Below are 10,213 nucleotides of genomic sequence, written 5' to 3'. Positions count from 1 at the left end.
AAAAAAAAAAAAGCACAATCCCCCTCCCCTCCCCCACACACACAACATACACGTGCACCATATTGTGGTGTACGCCAGGCACATGCGCTGCAGTGCGTTGTTAGAACGCATCGCAGTGCTTGATTTTTTTCCTTTTGCAAAAAAAACGTTAACTGTGGCAGCGCATGGCAAAGCTTTGTGACGCATTCCCGTGCGTTATGATCCCTTGTGTTGTAATTAAATATACGCCTGTATAATTTTATCACAACACCAACACAGCGCAAAAACCATTTATAACATAAATCGTTTATTTACAGTTTAGCGTTTTCTTATTTTTTTTTTTATATTCCCCTTTCCTCAGCCTCTCATTGGTGTGGCAGTATTAAAGTAAAGTGTTAGGCATCATTCTGGCGCCATTCAGCGTTTCACCGTGATTTCCGTATGATTTTTGAAAGAGCATTTTTGGCTGTTTTTAGTCACGTTTCAGAGCTGAAACGCATTTAAAAACACTCAAAAACATGCTTATCAGCGTAATCTTAAAAATGTTTGCTATGGGGCCCTCTATGTCCAGAATCCAATTAAAAACTCCAAGGGCCGGTTCACACCAGCTCCGGTACGTTCCAGCACAAGGGCACCCTGGCGAGCTTCCAACGTTCAGGGGTGGAGGGTGCGTGCTTTGAAGTCAATGGCGCTGCAGCCACGCCCCCGCACACTGGATCGCATGGCAAAACAAAGCCTGCGCTCTGGTCCAGTGCGATCTGAAAAAATGCTGTGACTGCACTGCGGGCGGGGGGAGTTGCTGCGGTGCCATTAACTTCAATGCACCGCCACGTCCCCTCCTGCTCTTAACCGAAAAAAGCCCGTCAGGATGCGCTTAAGTGTGTTCCAGCAGCGAATCGTGCTGAAACACAACGGAGCTGGTGTGACAGGGCCCTAAACGTGGCTACACTGATATAAATGTGACTAAACATGAGTTAATATACTTTAGAGCAGGAACTTCTAAACTTGGTATATACTTGCCAGATAATTGCTTCTGGTTTTAGATAATCACAGGAGTGCAAGTGTGAATGAGGCCTAAGAACATGGCTCCATCTAGTGGCCATTATGTGCTACGAATCTCATTCGCAGAGCTGTTCTCTGTGCCAATGGTTTATAAATCAGCACAATACTGTTGCATAATGACACCTTTTTAAAATGTATATAAAATTAAAACCTGTTTTTTGTTTGCCTTAAGAAGGGAGTGGTATTCTTTTTATTTTTAATGTCTATGTCCCAATGGGGAGATTTTTCTTTACGTCCTGCTCTGTGCACCACAGGAAGTGAAAGAAATATCCCATCTTAGAAGTTTTGTCACTGAAACAATTGTGTCTACTGAAACATCTCCCCTCTACTCCTGTTTAGTGACAACTTAAAAAATGTAATTTCTGTCTCAGTGAACGCATTAAAAGCCTTGTTTGTGATGGGCGGTAATCTCTCCTCTTAAAATTTTTGGACCATTCTTTTGACTTATTTCTACATGAAGTCATTGGTGACACTCAACAAACCCCAACCAGTTCAGGTATTTCATATGTTCCAGCTCAAGCACAGCTGGGGCAACTAATGAAGCCCTTTGATTAGCAGCTGGAGACAACACCAGTTTTGCAGATTGGTGCTCTTGTGAAGGATTTTATTCAGGGGGTCGAATAGTTATAACTTAAAGGTGCCCATACACTGCTCGAATCTCGTACGAGAATCGCGGGAAATCCCGCGATCGTGCGAGAATCGAGCAGTGTGAACGAAGACGTGCGACCATTTCTACTGTACGGTCGCACGTCTTTTGTCGAACCAACATGCTCGAAAACCCGCCGAGAATTGTACGATTGTCGGCGGGTTTCTAGCCTGCTCGTTTGACAGCTGCGGAACGGGCCGGTGTGAGCATGCGCACACTGCCCGTTCTGCATTGCGGTCATCGTAAGCCCGCCCCTCAGCGGGGCGGGCTTTCGATGATCGCAAGTACGATCTGCCTGTCCAAGATGGGCAGATCGTACGAGCTTTTAATAAGCTTACGACCATCGCAAGACAAAAGTCTTGCGATGGTCGTAAGGTGTATGGGCACCTTAAGACTGCAAACGTCACTCAAAGTTGCATTTTCAGTTGAATTTGGGCAAACATTTGTTGTGTTGGCTTATATAAATTGCTTTTGTTTGATTTGTTCATTGCAAAAACCTGATTTTCAATGGGGGGATGAATAATTTGAATTACAATTGTATTTTTGTCAGTAAAGTAGTCATTAGTTCTCCATCCAAACATCTAAATTCAGATTTCTCACCATACAGTTGCTTTAATGCTCCCCCTCACCTACCCTAGGCCTTAGGGCTCAGTCACACTAAATGCAGTGCGTTCCGGCCCGATTTTGGCCAGAACGCACTGCCTCGCATTGCGGCCTGCTCACTTCTTAGTGGGGTAGGAGGGGGCGTGGCGGGCCAGTCAAGTGAATGGCCCTGTAGCCACACCCTCCGTCCGCAATGCGCTGCACGGGATCGCAAGGCACATAGTGCCTGTGGTCCGGTCCTGTGCGGTGCGATCAAAATAGTGCTTGTAGCATTTTGATTGCACCGCACAGGATCGGACCGCAGGCACTATGTGCCTTGCGATCCCGTGCGGCGGATTGCATTGCGGACGGAGGGCGTGGCTACGGCGCCATTCCTTGAATGGCCCGCCACGCCCCCTCCTACCCCACTAAAAAGTGAGCCGGCTGCAATGCGAGGCAGTACGTTCTGGCCAAAATCGGGCCGGAACGCACTGCATCTAGTGTGACTGAGCCCTTACTGTAAAGGCTGTGACACACTGCACGCGAAGCAGAGCGGAGGCGTGCTGCCTTCGCGTGCAGCGTGTCATGTCATTTTCTCTCCAGCACGTTGGCTTGCCAGGGCTCGCATAGCTGAGCGTGCCAAGATGAAAAATTTCATCTTCAGCCAATCGGCTCGCGCTTATAAACCTGCGTATCACGATGCGAAGTCCAGCTGCTTGTCACTCGCAAACCGATTGGCTGAAGGTGCTGTTATTCATCTGCCTGCACTCGGCTCACACACTGCACGCGAAGCTCTGTGCCTGAACCCTTTGCTTCGCTCTGCACGGCTTTGCGTGCAGTGTGTCATGGGGTTAAGACCGTGCTCATTGACAGAGGCTGTTTCTGCCATGTGTACAGCTCTTGCTGTCAAGACCGCTCTGCTACAGTTGGCAATGAAGTTTGAGAGTCCTGGCAGAGATGGTAGTCAGTCTATGCTTTGAATTATGGAAAGTATGTGGCTAGGAAACTGAGGCATGAACAAGCCACTATAACTCTTCCGCCCAGCGTACAGCAGGTAAACAGACAACAAAAAGCTGACGGGGGTTCTAGCATTGCCCTACTTTAGTGTAAAAAAACATTATTATTTTTGTCTGCTGTTGGAAAGTGTCCTTCACTTCTGCCTAGTGAAAAGGTTGTCACCATGGGAGACTTCCCAACCTGAAAAAAATCATTTCAGAGAGGTGTGTCACCCCCCCCCCCCATATGCAGGGGGGATGGGGGAGAGGGCACCTCCCTGAAATGATGGCAGATAGCAGAGGAGCTAATGCTTCCCCTGCTATCTCCATTTTTTTTTTCTATTCTGACAGCAGCTGCCATGAGAATAAAATTTAAAAATACAGATAGCAGGTGAATGAATAGCTAGGCTGCTATTGGCTATTTCAATTTGCAATAGCCAATAGTATGCTGGCTATTGCACCCGCCCACTGCTGCTGTCAATCAGCAGAGGAGGACCTGAAGGATAACTTCAGGTCTACCTCAGCTGATTGACAGCACAGTGGGCGGGTGCAATAGACAGCCTGCTATTGGCTATTGCAAATTGAAATATCCAATAGCAGCCTAGCTATTCATTCCCGTGCTGTCTGTTTTTATTTTAAAACAGATAGTGGGGATCCTGGAAGATAGAGGAGAGTAAACCTTTCCGGGTTTCATCCTATAGCGGGAGACTTCCGGAACGTCCGGGAGAGTTGGGATGTCTGCCATGGCAGGAAATAAGGGAAATCTCTCTGATTACCTAAAGGTACCTAAAGTGTTAAGGTGCCCATACACCTTACGACCATCGCAAGACTTTTGTCTTGCGATGGTCGTAAGCTTATTAAAAGCTCGTACGATCTGCCCATCTTGGACAGGCAGATCGTACTTGTGATCATCGAAAGCCTTGTGATCATCGAAAGCCCGCTCCGCTGAGGGGCGGGCTTCCGATGACCGCAATGCAGAACAGGCAGTGTGCGCGTGCGCACACCGGCCCGTACCGCAGCTGTCGAACGAGCAGGCTAGAAACCCACCGACAATCGTACGATTCCCGGCGGGTTTTCGAGCATGCTGGTTCGACAAAAGACGTGCGACCGTACAGTAGAAACGGTCGCACGTCTTCGTTCACACTGCTCGTACGAGGATCGAGCAGTGTATGGGCACCTTTACTCTTGGGCCTGCCAGGTCAGGAGGCTCAACCATGGCTAGTCACAATTGTATGCTCACATAGCATTGTATACAGCATACATTTGCATTGCTGTTTTCTTTATAACGCTTCCCTTGTCTTCGCTCAAACACCGAAATCCCATTATTTCCAATGAGTATGGTTCACAACTGGGCGTATTACAGGCCGTATGAACGTGCTACAAAACGCCCTACGCCTAAAGAAGTACAGGAGCGTTTTTTACAGCGAATCGCGCGGCACAAAACGCGCGACAAACGCGCATATTCGATACGCCTAGGTGTGAACCCAGCCTTACTGTCTATTCTTAGGGCTCTTGCACGCTTGTATTGTGAATTTTTTTTGGTGCAGTGATACCCCTTGCCCTGAGTCCGCCCATTTATTTTCAGGGCTTAAGGCCTTATTCACACTACCGCGCGTACGTGCGTATTGTACCATATGCAACATATGCGAATAAATGGCTCCATACACATAGCCGCGTATGGAGCCGTATATTTGCGTAGCATAAAAATGCGCAAAATCAGAATGGAACCGAGATGCGTCCGTGCAGTGTATTTCTACGTATTTTATGTGCATACGCATGTTTGCGTGTGTATACGAGCGTCTGTGTGTACAGTTCATTACAAATTTGTGTTAGGAATGATGCATTCTGGGAATGCAAATAGTGCACGTATATACGCACATACGCTCGTATAAACGCGCATAGACGCTCGTATATACACAATTTTGCTCTTGCGTTGTAGGTAATTACTGAATGTATCATTTAATACTGTAATAATTGTCATTTCAATAATATCTGAAATAATGTGGTCACTGAAAATATTCCGTTTTCCATTTTTTTTAAAGCCCATCTTTCTCCTTATTTCTGATGAATACCATATTGTAAGGGTGGACAATGAAGTAATATTCTAAACACGTTTTTTTTTTTTGTTCCATCGTGCCTCTGTACATAGAATCAAGATGCACAAGCGCAATACCTATGTGAAAATGCCCCTGACCAGCTGCTTGGCATCCTCTCGGGCAAATGAAATTGGGCTGCCACTTGAAATGCGGCCATATGCTGCTGTCCGTATTCATTTTCTCACCCTGCAACACAAAGCATATCCCAGTGTCCCCATGTGTATTGGGCCATTCGTGACTTTGATGTCCCAGATCTAAAATGCTGAAAAGGCTTCAGCAAAGTCATGCTGTCATTTTGTATTTAGAAGCAAACACTGTAGCAGAGTCCATGGGTAAGCATCAGGCAAGTATGAAAGGCCTCAGAGTGAGATATGTGGTGGAGCTACCGAACTACGGTAACCTGATTTTTTTTTCATGTATAAACATTATTTACATATAGTGCTGCAAGATTCTTTGCTATTTTTGGTTAGTTGGCTGAGACTGACCTGAATTATGAGCAGTGAAGCAGCATTCTTCTTTCGTCAATACTTTTATAGCTTACAGTCATAAAACCTATTTCCTCTATTATAGGCTTGGCTGCTTTGTATTCAAGTGACTTTGTTGCTAGAAAATAAAGAAAATTAAAGAAGAACTCTGGGTAGAGAAAAAACACCCTTACAGAGGATCTATCCCCACTGCAAGGGTTAAGTGCATGTTTTTTCAAGGGGGTCAAAATAAAGTAGATATACTCACCTGACCCTCGGTTTCTCACCTCTCCTCCTTCTCTACTTCATGGAATATCCCTCCATATCCTCATGTCTAATGCAGGTCAATGGACCTTCAGAAGAAATGATGATGTCATCGGTCCTTAGACCACTGGAGTCCAGGGATCTGGCAGGACAGAGGGTCAGAGTAGTAATGCAGCTTTATTTGAGCCTCCTAGACAGAATGTGCCTTTTAACATTGCAGTTTAAGTAGCCTCGCTGCAAGGATACATTTTTTTGATGGGATTCAGCGATACTATTTTTTCCAGACCGAATACGAGTACTGATACTTTTCCTGAAGTACTCGTCTATACCAATTACCGATACCTTTTTTTTTTTTGTGGTGTCATTTGACAGTTTTCAAAACCAATACAGATTAATGATTTTAGGTGGTGGTGGAACGCCAAGGCCTGGTCCCAGCTGCAAACGCTGCACCCCTGCCACTGGCTCCAAGCTGTAGAGGGACTACAAATCCCAGCAATACTTTATACAGCAATGCAGAATATTACCGTCAGCTATGGAGGACTACAAATCTCTGCAGTCAGATAACATTGTACTGTGGCTGGGATGAGGAAGAATGCTCTGCAGTCGGATAACATGGTACCGTGGGTGGGAAGAGGTGGAATGCGCTGCAGTCAGAGAACGTACCATGGCTGGGATGAGGAGGAATGCTCTGCAGTCAGATAATGTATCATGGCTAGGATGAGGAGAAATGATCTGCAGATCTCAGGAGCGGTACTGCTGTACCTGGGGGAGCCCCCCCTTGATCTCTGCTGTTCTCTGCCTCGCCAATATTTTTCCCCTCCTTCTCTGTCCCCTGATCTGTGCCCCCCGAGTTTTAACTTTCCACGGAGGGAGCTACATGGTGCCGCTCTCTGGGTCCCTCTCCTGGCTGGTCCCACAGTCAGTTCGTCTTAGGAGGTGGTAGATGTGCTGCTGCTGGCGCTGTAAGCAGGTGCCACAAGGTCCTCAGAAGGCTGTCGCAAGGTCCCCACAAGCGCGGGACCTTACAGCAGCCTAATCCATAAAAAAATGTAAGGGGCCGGTATTGGCTTTTATTATTATTTTTTTTTCACCAGTACTTGTACTGGTGAAAATGCCCAGTATCGCCAGCAATAATACTAATATCGCATATACTAGTGCATCCCTAGTTTTTGGATTTCCTGGTTCTTCTTTTAAAAACATCCAGCCTGAAAAGGTAATGTACCAATACTTATTCTGCTGCCGATGACTCAGCTTTTCCATCCCTTTCAGAGATACACCTACTGAAGAATCTTCAGCGTCCAACACTTCTGTTTGCATCACATTCCCACTCCCCTGTTGTTCACTGTTTTTTCCACCCGCCAGCCATTATAATAGAGCTGTAGTGATGTTACATCTAGCGGTGCAGATTCCAGAGCCCATGGAAGTGTACAGCCGCCCGAATCACTTTTAAAACAAATCCCGTGCAGCCCGTGCTAAAAACATCATATGCCATCCAGTGCTGGCAGTGAAAGGGTTAATGCTTCAGTATCTACCGAAAACTGAAATATCATTTTTGGGAAGACTGACATTTAGGGGAAGCCAAACAAATACAGATTAACTAAACAAACTGCAGTAGATTTGGTCATCTGCATTGTACTGTGCATGCTCGAATCTGTGTGCACATGCTCAGAAGTTCTAAGTCTAGTTGGGTTATGAGCATAACAAGAACCACACTGTATGCATTGAACATCAATGTACAGACCGCTAGTTGCGCTAATGGATTGACATCACAGATGCGTATGAAGGTTCGTGCATTCATGTAGGCTCGTGATCCAATTGTTCCCTCCAGATTTATTCCAGCACTTTTTTTCAGTAGCAGGTCCCTTAAGTCCTACAAGTTGTGATTGGTCCTGTTTTACCAACACATCCCACAGATGCTTGATTGGATTGAGATTGGAGAATTTGGAGGCCATGTCAACACCTCAAACTCATTGTTGTGTTCCTCAAACCATTCTTGAACCATTTTTGCAGTGTGGCAGGGTAAATTTTTCTACTGAAAGAGGCCACTTTCAATGTTACCATCGGAAACATTTCAATGAAGGGGTGTACTTAGTCAATAACAATGTTTAGGTAGGTGGTACGTGTCAAAGTAACATCCACATGAATGGCAGGACCCAATGTTTCCCAAGCAGAACAGTGCAAAAATGCATCACACTGCATCTGCTGGCTTACCTTCCTTCCATAGTGCATCCTGATGCCATCCTTCTCCCTGGTCAGTGACCCACGTGCACCTGGCCATCCACATGATGGCTCTTGCTCCTGTGCTCCTACCCGCAGTTTTGGGCTACCTGACCCTCAGGCTGTTTACTGGACTCCTGATTCTACGCTGCTTGCCCTGACTTCGGAACTGCACAACTTTGGCTGGTTTCACCCATTTTTGGCTTTGGCATTTGGACTTGTTATTTCACTTGCTCCCTGCTATTGGGATCCAGACCTGGCGCAAGGGTCCCTGCCTTGCTGTACGTGACAAGCTTTTCTATTGGATCAGACACGGGCCAGCCTTCACTCTCCACATGTGTGTCAGTGAGCCTTGGCCGCCCATGACCCTTTTGCCGGTTCACTGTTTGTTTTTTTCCTGGACCACTTTTTGTTAGGTCCTGACCACTGAAGACTGCGAACATCCGCAAGAACTGCAGTTTTGGAGTTGCTCTGACCCAGTCGTCTAGCCATCACAATTTGGCCCTTGTCAAAGTTGCTTGAAACCTTAAGTTGACCTTTTTTTTTCTTCTTCTGCTTCCAACACATCAACTTCAGGAACAAGCAGCCTAATATATCCCACCCACTTCCAGGTGCCATTGTAAAGAGATATTCAATGTTATTCACTTCACCTGTCAGTGGTCATAATGTTGTGGCTGATCAGTGTGTGTGTGTGTATGTGTATATATATATATATATATGTATGTGTGTGTGTGTGTGTTTATATGTAGTTTGGATTGATATGCAATGGGATAGCCAATTTTGCCGATTACATATGCAGACTTTGCTTTCTAATTAGTAGTGTTGCAGGATGATTGTACCTTTTTTATCCCCCTATTTTGCTGCAAGTCTGTCAGACAGGGTCTGTATACTTAAAAAAATAAATAAAAAAAAAAGTCTGCAGTCACTCATGATCTGAAACACTCACAATGTTCTTGGTAGCCATAGATCATGGGATCTTATCTCTTCGCTTTAGGTCACATGAAGAAGCCTCATGCCCCTGTGTCAGTGGACAGCGTGCGTAATAAATGCCCCTGTGTCAGTTGGAGTTATAAATGCCTACATGTCAGTGGGAATAATACTGTATATGCCATAATGTCCATGGGGGTAAACAATGTCCATGCCTCAGTGTTATGTGTTAGTAATGGTGGCCCATCTTTGCTGTTCAGTGGTCACTTACTTTTTTGCAGGCTCCATATCCTGCAAAGTCATTGCCAGGACTGTATAGACACTGTGGGGCATTCTGTCTATTAGTGCCTGTAAAATATTGCCAGGAGCTGGAATGGTTTGCTTTCCACCGCCACCACCCGCTGCCATTCGGCACAGCACCTTCCTCCAACATGCAATCGGCAAGCCCTGTATGCAAGGCCTTCTAACTGCAGGAATCAGTACACTGCAACCAGAGCAGTTCATGGGCCATAGTTTAGGGACTGCTGGTCTACACTTTAGTTTTCAGGTCAGTTCCATGACGTACATGGAACAGCACATTTCCTGTTAACACAGCTCGTATAGATACTGTACATGCTTATTTAAAGAAATGTGGACAGTAACATGACTCCAAGTTTCATTTCTCCTTTGCAAGAATGAAAACTAAAACCGGATGGTTTGCTTTTGACAGTATAATCTACTTTTTGTTTTTATGGAGCTTTCCTTAAGAACAGCTCAACACAGTATTAAAGAGGAATTCATAAAGAGAAAAACTGTCCAAAGTTAGTTTAGAATTGTCGCAACTAGCAACAGATTCCTCTACCGGTCGGAAACATATACCGGTACATGAATTTGTTGCATGTGAGCAATGGCACTCAGGCTGGGGTATTAAAACTTGGGCTGTTTCTATAATGAGGCAGCCTGAGGTTGTTGCCTTGGGTGGCATCTCTTTGGGCTACATGG

At 45.7% G+C, this 10,213-nt stretch overlaps 1 protein-coding gene across 2 annotated transcripts in view; it reads left to right on the top strand.

Annotated features, from left to right (window-relative positions):
* RNF157 (ring finger protein 157) overlaps positions 1–10,213 on the top strand; it is a 79,003-nt gene that overhangs the window by 10,440 nt on the left and 58,350 nt on the right. The gene's annotated exons all lie outside the window — the stretch shown is intronic.

This window comes from Nanorana parkeri, unplaced genomic scaffold (genome assembly GCF_000935625.1).
Source record: "Nanorana parkeri isolate BGI_ZX_2015 unplaced genomic scaffold, ASM93562v1 scaffold190, whole genome shotgun sequence".
Taxonomy (NCBI): domain Eukaryota; kingdom Metazoa; phylum Chordata; class Amphibia; order Anura; family Dicroglossidae; genus Nanorana; species Nanorana parkeri.
Note: the sequence above shows the minus strand (reverse complement) of the source record. Positions and strands in the feature narration are given on the sequence as shown.